Source organism: Ahaetulla prasina, chromosome 7 (genome assembly GCF_028640845.1).
Source record: "Ahaetulla prasina isolate Xishuangbanna chromosome 7, ASM2864084v1, whole genome shotgun sequence".
Lineage (NCBI taxonomy): Eukaryota > Metazoa > Chordata > Lepidosauria > Squamata > Colubridae > Ahaetulla > Ahaetulla prasina.
In genome coordinates this window covers 79174737-79189337 of record NC_080545.1, presented here as the reverse complement: position 1 = coordinate 79189337, position 14601 = coordinate 79174737, and the positions used below count along the sequence as shown (strand labels likewise).

General features: G+C 37.9%; 1 protein-coding gene across 3 annotated transcripts in view; it reads right to left on the bottom strand.

The window, feature by feature from the left end:
• PTN (pleiotrophin) overlaps positions 1-14601 on the bottom strand; it is a 139155-nt gene that overhangs the window by 80268 nt on the left and 44286 nt on the right. The gene's annotated exons all lie outside the window — the stretch shown is intronic.

Here is a 14601-nt window from a genome sequence, read left to right as displayed (position 1 = left end):
CAGCCGGACAAACAGTTTAAAAACAGCTTCTACCCATGGGCTGTCAGACTCCTAAACACAATATAACATCACAAACAGATTAATAGGATGAATTTCACTGGCGCCAGTGTAGTGTGTAATATGTATATACCATGATATAAGATCATACACCAGAGTAATATACATGTTGCACAGAATATGACGTACGTATGAAAACGTATGACTAGGGTTTTTTTCCTTACTACTTGTATAAGGATTATTCTTTATATTATTCATGTTGTCTTGTGTGAACAATGCCAATAAATGGACTGCACCAGTAAAGTCTAAACCAATTCCGTTGTATACATGATGTACAATGACAATAAAGGTTTTGAACTTTGAACTTTGATTCAAAGCGAGACCCTCCCAAAGATTAACATGGATGAACTACAAACAGCTTTATATTTTAACTGTTTCAACAGTATGGGAGGACATTTGCAAAAATAATAAAAGATAAATGTATTGGAGAAATTGAATCCATTGAAGAGAATGGATACTGAGATTTTGGAATTAAGGTCCTTTAAATTAAGAGAAAGAAAAAAAGTCCTGTAACTCTGGGGCTTTGAATTTGATGACATTTTCATGTCTCTCTAGTCACAATAAGTTGAGGATTTCTTAAACTTCCCTATTGTTTCTGTAGATGAAGAACTTGACACTTGAGGATATTTTTTGACCTCATCTCTACTTGCAGATAATTGAAGCACAAAATTTCTTCCAGCAGCATCTGTTTTCTGCTATGTCTCCATGACATTTCACTCAACTCAAGCCCAGTCTTAAAATATTCTTAGCCACATAAGTGAAAGAATAGTATTTTCCCTCTAATTTCAGTATTGTTCAAAAGCAGCCTCAGGATAAAATTGGTTGGGCTTCATAATCTGTCCTCTGGGAGACCACCTGGATAAGTGGAATGGCTAGGAACAATGGCAAAAGCATAGCAGTAACATTTAGGCTTATATGCCTCTCCATAGTGCTTTACAGCACTCTCTGGGCAGTTTACAATGTAAGTGTTATTTGCATATTGCCCCCAATAACCTGACTCTTAATTTTACTGATCTCGAAAGGATAGAAGGATGAGACAACCTTGAGCCCCATCAGGATCGAACCCCAGGCCATGGGCAGAGTCAGACTGCAATACTGCATTTTAACTCTTGCACCACCGGGCACCTTAGAGGATAGAGGCACATAGACAAAGGCAGGGAGATAGAAGAAGCAGATTATATATCAATTTAGGCAGGCAGATAGAGGCAGGGAAGGATAGAGCCAAATTACATATCAACTTAGTTTTTCCACAAGCTCAAGACTGAGTAGTAGCGGAAACACTTTGCTAAATGCAAGTTTGCAGTACAACTTATGGAAGTTTTAAGTGATATTTCCTGAGCAGAGCTTGGATTTTCTACATTTAAAAAAAAATCTTGGGAAGTTTCCTAAACTGTACAATAATTAATCCTCATGAATCTATATATCTAAAAGCCAAATACCACTAACTCATCATGAAATCTCCAGAATGCTAAAGCCTACAAACTTGAAATTTGGCACATATGTTCTTCTTGGCTTCTAGGTGCTTGCTAAGAAAGGATTTTTTGAAATGACCATCAATCAGATCATTAGTATTTCATATACAGTATTATATTCACATGCTCTGATGCTAAGGAGTTAAATGTTCTACTTCCCCTCCCCACCTGAAAAGAACTCTGTTCCAACTGCCAGTTGCCTTGCATTAACACGCTCTGATGCTACCCCTTTGTTAAATTGAGCATGAGCGTGGCCAGCACGTGACTCATCCGGCCTGCGGGCTGGGACATTCTACTCCCCTTTCCCCTCTGTTCCAACCACCAGTTGACTTATATTAATACGCTGTGATGTTACAGACTTACACATTCTACATTAAGTTTCAGGCTTTAAGTGTCAATTTATCACGTCCGATCACATAGTTTCATAGCGAAGCACAGGTGTCCAGCTAGCGTCAAATATTTTGATTTGGAGGTGATCCCTAAAAATCTCCTAATATAGTTCTATGTTAACTTGAAAGGAATCAGTGCATTGGAACAGCATTTGGTAATTAGTTTGCCCATTCCCATTAATTGTGGGGAAAATATCATTAAAATATTGTGATATAAAAGCCCCCCGTGGTTAAAAGAGTCAGTGACTTGATATGTATTCCACCCTATTTCTTCCTTCAGAAAATTTATATGGCAAAGGTTGCAATTTTCAAACATGCTTTGTGTCTTTCTGCAGAACTCCATAAAGGGAAGACATTACCACCATTAATTTAATCATAGATAAAACCAGTCATTTCTTTGGTGTGCCCTTTTTATTTCCAAACTTAATATAAAGATGTGGTTGTGTTGAGTTTGACTCCTGGTGCCTGTATCCATTCAGGCTTCAAGAATTTTTCTCCACAATAAATCCATGTCCTTGATAATAATTTTTAGCTTGTCCAAGGAAGTTCTAATAATCTCTTTGTCCTTGTCCATTTATATCATCTGCTATCTTCCCTACCTTCTGTTTCTTTCAGTTTTGCCAAGCCTAAATTTTAGGTCATTCCACAATTCTCAAAAATATATATTGTTGGGTTACTACTTAAATACTGTATTTGAAGTATATATATTTTTTCCCCTCCAAATACTAGTTGCAAGGGCATAGAGTAAGAAGGAGATAGCTCTCCCCTCCTGCTTGAGTGAACATCCCAGAGGCCATATGGCTGAAAAACAAAATGCCGAACTAAATTTGCTTTTGATTCCACCAAGGAAGGTTTCTCTTATGTATTTTCCAATATCTATTTTCCAGTAAATTGATCTTTGAATAATTAGTATTTTTCAAATGAATGATCTCTGGATGTTTCTACCTGTAATTATCCATATGTAAACATTGGTGTACGTAACAGTAATATAGAATAGAATAGAATAGAATAGAATAGAATAGAATAGAATAGAATAGAATAGATTTTTTTATTGGCCAAGTGTGATTGGACACACAAGGAATTTGTCTTGGTGCATATGCTCTCAGTGTACATAAAAGAAAAGATACGTTCATCAAGGTACAACATTTACAACACAAATGGTGGTCAATATATCAATATAAATCATAAGGATTGCCAGCAACAAAGTTACAGTCATACAGTCATAAGTGGAAAGAGATTGGTGATGGGAACGATGAGAAGATTAATAATAATAATCTAATGTAGCAGAAGATATAATCCAATATTAGTTTATTTCCAGGGCTTCTTTTAATTGTCATGGGCAAATGTTAGCTTTTTAGTATAATATCACTTTGCAATTTGAAAGGGAGCAAATAATATGAAGGAATGAATGAATGAAGCCCAGTCTTAAGAAGTAGTACTTAATCTTCATATGGTTTTAGAATTAGCTTGATTTCTCTGTTGTTTCTTTTCATGTGGAAGACATGCAACTGTATTTCATTAACCAGTCCGCCGTTTGAAGTTTATTTCTGACCAGTATTTAAAGATAACTTTAAAAAATGTGAATTGATATAAGAGAAGTAACTGGTTTATAGGTAGAATCTATGGGCGTTGTATATGGTCATCAATTTCTTCTACACCAGTGATGGTCATCAATTTCTTCCACACCTTTTCTGGACCAAGTGCCCAAAGCGGGCGTGTGTGTGAATGCGTGTGTGCGTGCCTGAACCCCAAATGCAATGCGTGCATGGCCTTGAGCATGGATCCTGCCCCCACATATGAGCACGCATCCCACTGCCCATGCCCCACCCCTGTGCATGTGCACGTGACTCCCCACATATGCCCCCATGAATGCACCTGTAGGGGGGGTTTGCACATGCCCCACCCCCCCTGTATGTATGCACAGGCCCACAGCACGCCCCCCCACACATGCGCGGCAGAGACCTGAAAACCAGGAGGCTGGTGGGAGGCATGCACGCCTTCATGGAGGAGCTGAGCTGGGGCGATAGCTCGCGTGCCCACAGAGAGGGTCTGCGTACCACCTGTGGCACATGTGCCATAGGTTCACCATCACGGTTCTATACCATTCATGTTCTAATGGACCGTACCTTGGGCCCTTCACTTTCGTAAGGGTGATGTGTCCGACTCCTTTGCTGTGTTGATTCTTTTGATCAAAGGCTGCAGAGAGCAGACACAGGTTGGGTTATTCTGAAAAAGTTTGTAATTTGTTTCCAACTTTTCATACCATCGTGTACTCTTCCTCTCAAAGTTCTAGTGATGATTGACAGGAATAAAAGAACCTTGTTTCAAAGCTTTCCTTTGAGCATTTATAGCTAGTAAGCCTATACGTGGGGGGGGGAGAGATAAAGTCATGCTAGTGGGGAGGGAAGAATTCTATTTCTCCTTGTCATATCTTGCTGTCCTACCGCCTCAAAAGCCACTCTTTCTTTAATGAGTACTTATGTTTGTAGCTATTCACACATTCTGTAGCAAGGCTTCCTGCCAGGTGTATGATAACAGTCCCTATCTCTCATTCTCTTTTCCTATTCCCAACAGATACAAACAGGTTACATGAGTAGCTTTATGGTGAAGACTGAGAAAATCATGTTTACAAAACCGTTCTGGGTATAGGAGGATACAGAAAATTTGAGCTGTGAATATATGCTCATGTATGTCTGTAATAAAATCAAAGGGCTGGAGGGGACCTTGAAGGTCTTCTAGTCCAACCCCCTGCCTAAGGCAGGAGTCCTTATGTCATATTGATCAAACGGTTGCCCAAAGTTTTCTTGAAAACCTCCAGTAATGGAGCATCCACAACTCCAGGAGGCAAGCTGTTCCATTAATTAATTAGAATAGAATAGAATAGAATAGAATAGAATAGAATAGAATAGAATAGAATAGAATAGAATAGAAATTTCTCCTTAGTTCTAAGTTGCTTCTCTCCTTGATTAGTTTCCACCCATTGCTTCTTGTCCTGCCTTCAGGTGCTTTGGAAAATAGTTTGACTCCCTCTTCTTTGTGGCAACCCCTGAGATATTGGAACACTGCTATCATGTCTCCCCTAGTCCTTCTTTTCATTAAACTAGATGTCAAGATCCGTCTGTATCTGAAGCCTATCTTCTGGAGTGTTGGCTATTCCTGCCAGCTTGGTGTCATCTGCAAATTTGATGACTTCCCCATCTATCCCCTCGTCCAAGTCATGATGAAGATGTTGAAGAATACTGGGCCTATATACAGCAAGATTATGGTTGGATCCCTCGTAAACTTTATTTGCAACCATTTTTATCGTGGTTAGTTTTATTGCTGCTGTATAATGGCTTAAAGCCAAGAAAACAGGACTCTGGTAATTCAGCCACTCTTAGAAATCTTTTAAGATTGGGAGTGAATGTTAATTAATTAAATGAACAACCTTATTTTTTCATTAACCAATTATTACCATTGCTGAAAGAAAGAGACTCATTTAATTCCCCCTCCTCCAACATTGTTCCATTATGCTATGTACCTATAATGCCCAAATTGCTTTTAAAAAATAAAACACCAGTTTCTTCTAAATGAACACTTCCTGCTCACTAAGGTAATCGAACAGTGATTTCGGGTCAAATGTCTTCCACAATTGGGAATATGTTCCCTCCTTGGTATAATAAAAGGCCTGAAAACACATTTTAAGGAGCATTTTATGGGTCTATTGCTTTAAATTGCTTTTAATACCGTTCCATGAATTGTGTTGAACAAATTAAAATAACTATCATAAAGTAATGTGAAATTTAGCAGTCAATAATATAGATGTAAAAAGAAATCATGGGATGTAGGTAAAAATGTAAGGTAGTAAAACATTTTATGAGGGAAGATATTAACAGAAGTGTCATTGTTCCTTCACTGGCATAGAAGAAGCCATATGTTTCAATTCATTTTTATTCCATCTGTGTTCCAGGACAGGGGTCTCCAAGCTTGGCAACTTTGAGCCTGGTGGACTTCAACTCCCAGAATTCCCTAGCCAGCAAAGCCCACCAGGCTCAAAGTTGCCAAGGTTGGAGACCCCTGTTCCAGGAAGCTCACAGATGAGTATATATTTCATTTTTCCGTTGAAGGCTATCAGAAAGCATAAACCAGCTAAGTTGCAATGGAAAGTCCAGTATCTAAGGATGCTTATTAACATTCTTTAACTAACTTCAGAAAATCCATGCTCTTGGTTATTTTTAAAGCTCTGCATTTTAATTTTTGGGCATGTTTAATTATCTGTACTTCTCTTATTTTATTTTTCATGCACACATAAGATCAAGAGAGCATGCCTTCAGCTCACTTTAACCCACTGCCCAATAGATTTAAGATTGTGTAAGAACTTTTCCGTATCTTTCACCAAGCCACAGTAGCTCAGTTTTTAAATAACTCTTAAGACATAAAGATATGTTCATGCTGTGCCAAAAAGCAAACAATGCTTTGATTCATTGTTGTGTTTGAAGTAGGCCATCCATTCTTAATGGCTGTGTCCAAAACTCTTTTAAATATTAAACCATAGTTAACAAATCCTAAATAACTGTCTTTACATAACCAAATCAATCAGATTGTGGCTTAACATAATGACATAATCTATGCAACCAGCTAAATTTACTCCACATTACTAAACAAACAAGTTAAAGTTTGAGTGGTTTCAGTCACGCAATATTACTAAACTTGGTTAGTTTAACCTCAGCTCTTTATGTTGTGCCTTATTGGCTTGTGAAATACCCACCCTGCAGTTTCAATAGCTTATGTAAGAAAAAAAAATGTTAAAAGCAAGAGTTGAGGCTGAAAGTCTTTATTTATAATTATATTGGCTAAAGAACAAGTCATTTTGAATTTAGGCAAAGTCACATAAGAGAACACACTTTTTTGAGGGTTGCAAATGCCTAAATCAATCTGATCTCATTATTTGTACTAAAGCAGACATCTACAACCAACTGAAGTACCATCTAGTCTTTCCACAAAGGCGATCCAACCATGGACAAAGATTGATCCATATTATACTCACAAAACCATCTGAGGTAGCTTAGTGCAAGTCATTCATCCTAGGGCTATTGCAAAGGCCTGGCACTGTAGACCAGAGGGGAAGACCAAAGAGCAGGATTCCAGCACCTTTAAAGAAATTATAGAAAACTAGCTGGATGCCACATATGAAACTATGTGATTGGGCGTGATAAATTGACACTTAAAGCCTGAAACTTAATGTAGAATGTGTAACTCAGTAGCATCAGAGCGTGTTAATATAAGGCAACTGGCAGTTGGAACAGAGTTCTTTTCAGGTGGGGAGAGGGAGTAGAATGTCTAGCTCCTTAGCATCAGAGCATATTAATATACAGCAACTGGCAGTTGGGACAAAGTTCCTTTCAGGTGGGGAGGAGGAGTAGAACATTTAGCATCGGAGTGTGTGCATATAATACTGTATATAAAATACTAATGATCTGATAGCCATTTTGAAAAATCCTTTCTTAGCAAGCACCTAGAAGCCAAGAGGAACATACGTGCCAAATTTCAAGTTTGTAGGCTTTACCATTCTGGAGATTTCATGATGAGTGAGTGATATTTGGCTTTTATACATATAGATTGTGTTTTCTGTAAAATGGTATTTTATGTAAAAATACCCTGTTGAAATCACCTTTTCTATGAAAGGCAAGGGTGTCTAACCTTGGCAACTTTAAGAGCTGTGGACCTCAACATCCAGAATTCCCCATACTGGCTGGGGAATTCTGGGAGTTGAAGTCCACAAGTCTTAAAGTTGCCAAATTTGGACACCCCTGATGTAAAGTGTATAGGAGCTCAAACCTTTGCTCAATTTGGTCACCGTACATGCAGATTAAAATTGTATATTTGGGGTTAGTTACATTAAATAGAATATACACTATAATACTGAACTATAGATAAGATGTTTTCTTCTATTTGTTCCTAACTTCTGTATTCTTTTTCTTCTGTTTGTTCCTAACATTTATTTAGAAAATGAAACTTTAATCATTTTAGTTTGGAGTTGTAGCTTATTTCTTTTTTATATATTCTATTTCTGCCTCTTTGTTTTACTTACATTAGCCAACGCTGCTTAAACCCATGCATTAAATTTACTCCATTTCTAGACATATTTCACTTTTGCATTGAATGCTATATTCTCTTCTGTACCTCACACATTAAGGTGTCTGTATGTCTCTCGGTGGATGATTGGTGCTGTCTAAAAATAAATGGTGTTATGATTACTTTTCACTCATATGTTCATTTAATTAAATTCTGCCATCATTACATGCAGCATGCTATAAAAGTACCATCAGTGTAATGTTAAAAAAAGGCCTTTTTTGTTTCTTTTCTTTGGCTTCTTTCCTCCCTTTTCATGAATTGGAAATAGTTTACAGACATTTTCAACTGTGGTGTTCCACACCACTTCCTACAAAAATATGTCTCTGTCTAATAAGAGAATGGCAGAGGGTTTGTCCAGAAACAATTTAGGTTGGGATTATAGGAAAGGACAGTTACAAAAAGCTAAAAGACTGGGAGATGGAGGTGGGATTGTGGCAGAAGAAATGAAACTAGAAGGAAGTGAAGTTTAGGAAGGGCGTCACTCGTAAGAAAGATAAAAGAAAGATAAAAGGGCATGCAGAGATGAATAGATATGAACATCTAAGCTTCAAGATTTTGGTTACCACCTTTAAAGCGCTCCATGGCTTAGGACCCGGGTACTTACGAGACCGCCTGCTGTTACCTTATGCCTCCCACCGACCTGTATGCTCTCACAAAGAGGGTCTCCTTAGGGTGCCGTCCGCCAAACAGTGTCGGCTGGCGGCCCCCAGGAGTAGGGCCTTCTCTGTGGGGGCACCGACGCTCTGGAACGAACTTCCCCCTGGCCTACATCAAGTGCCGGATCTTCGGACCTTCCATCGTGAGCTAAAAACACACCTATTTATTCAAGCGGGACTGGCATAATAGTGTTAAATTTTAATTCGGGGTTTTATTAATATTTCTAAAATTTTAAAACTAAATTTTAATTATCAGCCTTTTTGTAATTTGCTAGGTTTTAAATGTTTTAATTTGTATATATTCCTGTGTTTTATCTTGGCTGTACACCGTCCTGAGTCCTTCGGGAGAAGGGCGGTATAAAAATTTAATAAAATAAATAAATAATAAATAAATAAATAAATAAACATCAGGAGCAGAGAAATTTAAAAAGGGGGAAGATCAAATGGAGAGTGAAAGTAATGGAAGAGAAAGAAAGAGAAAGTGTGGGAAATGGAAAGGTGAGCGGGGAGAGAAGAGACAGAAGAATTAAAGGAGATACCAGTTTCCTTTCAAGTTGGCAACAAGATTCAAGTGGAAGGAGACACTAGAGGGGAGCAGAAATCATGATGAGAGGGAGAGTTGGGAGGTAGACAATGGAGGGGAAGAGAAGAAAGTGACAACAAGGAAAATACAACAAAAGAACAACAAAAAGACCATGAGAGATGAATAAAAGATGGATCAGAGGAAAGCTGCAAGGAAGAAAATGAGAGGTGAAGACACAATGAAGTGATGAGAGGTAAAAAGAGAGACCAACAAGGACAAAGAAATGGCTGTCGAGAGCAATGGAATAGGATATAAGAATAAGAAGAAAAACAGAAAAATAAGGAGAAAACTTCAATCTCTCTTCATTTTTTATTGATTGACTTACTTATTTATCCATTGAGCATACTCACTACCCCTTCCAGAACCTCTTCCAATGCTTTTTAAAGTGTGATGTCCAAAACTGAATACAGGGCTCAAGATAAGAGAGGAAATATTTCCTTCCCCTGATTTGAAAACTAGACTCTTGTTGAGGCACTTAAAACAGCACCATGCTTTTGGCAAGCATAGTGCGCTATTAATTCCTATTCAACTTGACGGTGACTATAATTCTAAGACATTTTTCTTATAACTAAATTGTGTATATTATGGTTGTAAATTTATTTATGTTTGTCCGCTACATTTCATTTTGTCATTTCAGCCCACTTTAATCTGTTAAATAATATTCAATAAACTTGAATATTTTGTTTTCTGCAGTGTTTGTTATCCCACTTAGTTTTGTGTCAACTCCAAATTTGATACTCCTATTCCCTCCATCTGTACAAACCAAGGTATTAATGAAAATGTTGGAGTTATTTGATATATTAAGCCAGTTCAATGAGGAAATATTTGTGAGCACTCCCTGAAAACAATTTTGCCATCATCTAAGAATTTACCTAAGAGATAAAATCCATTATTTTCATATTTTCTTATCTGTTGCTCTTTCACTAAGACTAACAGCTCTTGCTGCTTGTTCACTATGCTGCTATTATATCAAATGGGAAAGATAAAAGCCATTCCCAGGGGTAGAAGAAATGGCAATAGCAATAGCATTTAGATGTATACCACCCCATAGTGCTTTATAGAACTCTCTGGCAGTTTATAATGTCAGCATTATTTGCATATTGCTCCCAGCAATCTGGGTCCTCATTTTACCAACCTTGGAAAGATGGAAGGCTGAGTCATCCTTGAACCTCATCAGGATCAAACTCCAGGCTTTGGTCAGACTTTGCCTCCAATACTGTATTTAGCTACTTAATCTCTGTGCCATCATTACTTCACTGGATAATGAAGTAATCCAAGGCAGTGTAAGGACCACTTCTTAATCCATCATGTCTTTTTTCCTTCTATCTCTCCTTCACAAGAAGCTCAGAACTACTTCTCTGAAACCAAAGTTGTGGCAAACAAGAGGGAAAGCATTCCTCCAAGCAATTAGTCCCAGCTGCTAATCATGTAAGCCAAAGATGATGAGCAAATTAAAAGCACTGAAGCTTTCCTTCCAAATCTCAGAGCAAGTTTCTATGAGTATCTGACCTGTGAATCAGAGCAATTGATAGATTATATTCTCAGGGGAATTCAAAGGGAGATCAGATTGAACTAGAAACCGGGAAGGGGGAAAGAGATAAGCTGTCATGTTCCTTCTATTTGCCATTGGTCTCAGAATGTAAAAAGCCCAAGGAAGACATCTCAAACCTGGAATTTCAAAAATGCTTGCATGGCTTTTCCTGATTGCTGAGTTATAGTGCTTTAGAAGGCCAGGTCCTGAAGATGAAACTCAAATACTTTGGCCACCTAATGAGAAGGAAGGACTCACTGGAGAAGAGCCTAATGCTGGGAACGATTGAGGGCAAAAGAAGAAGGGGACAACAGAGAACGAGGTGGCTGGATGGAGTCACTGAAGCAGTAGGCATGTGCTTAAATGGACTCCAGAGGATGGTAGGGGACAGGAAGGCCTGGAGGAACATTGTCCATGGGGTCGCGATGGGTCGTACACGACTTCGCAACTAACAACAAGTGCTCCCCACCTCTTTTAAGTGAACATGAAATGAACAGTCCTCCTGGCCAATCCCATTCTTTCCTCTACTATTCATGTTCTGACTCATAGCCTAATAGTTCCGTCACATGCAGGCAAGTGATAGGTTGACCTTCCAGCTTTGCTGTCCTCTTTCTTCATTACAAAGTCTTTATGAAATCTCTGAGTTGTCACCTTCCTGAGATCTTCTTCTTTTGTTCAGTTATAATTGGCAATGAATAAGTTTATAAAAACCTCACAGGCACAACAATTACCTGAGTCTCAATCAGGAACTCTATTCAAGATTTTTTTTCTACGTGATCTTTTTATACAGGCAATAATTGCAGACCTGATTCCCCCGTAAGGAATCAGTGACAGGAATCAAGTGGTTTTACTACTATACTACTTCAATCTTGGACTAACCAAACAAGGGCCTAATGTGGCCCGGACGGCTGAACAGCCTAGCATTGTTGTGCAGTTCTTCCAAGCCACTGGTTAAATTTATCAAATGCCGCCATATGCCACTTCTGCCAAAATGACAATATGTGCTCATCATATGGATAGATATATTTATAGCACAATGCTATTTGCGGCCGGAACAGAGTTAGCAAAGATACATGTATTCAAACTGCATCATGTTTGTGCAAATTTGAAAGATCACTAGCCCAAGTCTGCCATCATAAACAGTTCTTTAAAAAGACAACAGCCAAATTGAATTTTTAAAAAATTGATCAGAAATGGGAAAGGATTGACTGTCTGCACCAGCGGTGAAATCCAGCAGGTTCTGACAGGTTCTGGAGAACCAGTAGTGGAAATTTCGAGCAGTTCAGAGAACTGGTAATGGAAATTTTGAGTAGTTCGGAGAACCGGTAAATAGCACCTCTGGTTGGCTCCAAAATGGGATGGGAATGGAGATTTTGCAATATTCTTCCCCTGCCACACCCATCAAGCCAAATCATGCCCACCAAGCCACGCCCATAGAACTGGTAGTTTAAAAAATTGGATTTCACCACTGGTCTGCAGCAATCTGAAAAGGCCAAGAGGTATTGCTGGTCACCTGATTTTGCCTCAATTAAAAATCCATGGCAAAGTAGAGCAGATTATATTCAGTTTCTGATCATCATTGGATGGTACCAACATAAGGGAAAAGACAACTGGTAAAGATAAACATCATAAAATTACAGCAATGACAGTCAAGTATTCAATGATGGCTATACAAGCAAAGTTTTTTTTAGGTAAAGGTAAAGGTTCCCCTCGCACATACGTGCTAGTCGTTGCCGACTCTAGGGCGTAGTGCTCATCTCCGTTTCAAAGCCGAAGAGCCAGCACTGTCCGAAGACGTCTCCGTGGTCATGTGGCCAGTATGACTCAACGCCAAAGGCACACGGAACGCTGTTACCTTCCCACCAAAGGTGGTCCCTATTTTTTCTACTTGCATTTTTTTAAATACACATCAATTAGTTTGAGTGTTAAATGTTTTACTATTTATCCATTTATTTGTTAAATTGTTTTATGTAATGCCAAACTTTAGATTATATTTGTGATATATCTGTGTATAGATACAGTATTTGTATGTATGCCACTGTGTATATTGTGTATAATATGTCTTTGTGTGGGTGTATAAATGAATAATAGCTAAGGATGACCTCATTTCAGGATGAATTGAAAACAACATTATGGGCACAAAAGATATAGCCAAGGAACGTTTGCTGTATGATTGCAGGTGGGAACATGGAAGGAGAATGGTCCTGTTAATTTTATATTTAATTTTATAGAAAAGTTAAATATTCATAATGCTTGTAACATTAATATCTGAAATTGTAATTAACATTGATAGAATATCCACTTATCTATAGTCATTATTCTATGGCATCAAAATAAGAGAATATTAAGAATTTAGGTTTATTATATAAATAATATTTTACTGAAAGATGCTGAATTAAAAATGAGAAGAAAGAACAATAGTCTATATGGCTAGACTTAATAACACATTAAAGGATTGAACTGCTTCTATATTGATACTTTATGGGTATATTTCTAGTTTATTCGAATGTCACTCAATTACTCTTGTATTTTTCATTATATTAGCAACATATTTTGGTTGTTCATCGTATCTTCCAGTTGCCATATATCTATAAAATGTTTATTTTTTTTTAAAGTTGATATTGCTGGTGTTGTGTGTGTTCTGTAGTTCAGGGGTCTCCAACCTTGGCAACTTTAAGACTTGTGGACTTCAACTCCCAGAATCCCTCAGCCAGCAAAGCTGGCTGAGGGATTTTGGGAGTTGAAGTCCACAAGTCTTAAAGTTGCTAAGGTTGGAGACCGCTGCTCTAGTTGGTCTTTTTTTTTATTATGGTGAAGATGTTGGGTTGGCATGCATGAGAGTGCTATTGGTGTTGCAATACAACTATGAGTCCTAAAAGCAGTGATTCCATTTGTTGATAGGTTTGTCCATCGAACTGAAAAACGTAGTTAGGCAGAGGTTACTAAGATCCATGATTCTGGGTGTTTCAATTTTGGTATATTTGGCTAGGTCGATTTGGCTGTGGAGCAGTATTGTCATGGATTCTTTGGTTAATTCTGGGTCTACGGATGTGAGAAGGGTTGTGGCATCAAACGATTAGACCATGATTAGTTTGGATCATGAAACAGCTGCAAGAAAACAACCAAGCTCAGAGAGCACCAAGGACTTATCATCAATGGGGTTTTTTTATTAGTCTAATTCAAAATGCTGGCTCTGATTTTTTATTATCTGTCCTATTGCTCTCTTTTTTAATTTTATTTAGTTTTCATTGTTTTATTATAACATTTCACACCATCCACTGGCTTGAATGCTTTTTTATAATGGAAGAAAAGAATATCAGAAACCTGTAAAAAAAACAACTTCAAGTGAACTCTCCAAGGTTGAGTCCTAAATTTTAAGCAATGTGAAACATGTGCCTCAAGACAGGCTATAATATGTATTTCATGGATTTGTATCTGTTTCACGTATTTCTTTTCTTCACTTTCTGCCTTCATTTGCAATCATTATTTCAATGTAGGTAACATTCTAATGCATATATCTGTTTATTTGTTTAAGCTAAGAACAACATTCAGAGTCATGCAAAATCTGATACAACCTTTCCAACATAGCATCTTTTGAGCATGTTGACTTTGGAGCTGCAACCCCCTAAATTGTAGCTGGGAATAGCTGAAGTTGAAATTACAGCATTACACCATATTGAGGAAAACTAATTGCAATTCAATGTACGCACTAATTCAAGAAGGGCCGCTCAAGTCAATTTGCTTGGAAATATCCAAACAAAATTGTCAAGGATTGGTACCATGGATATTCATACAGCTT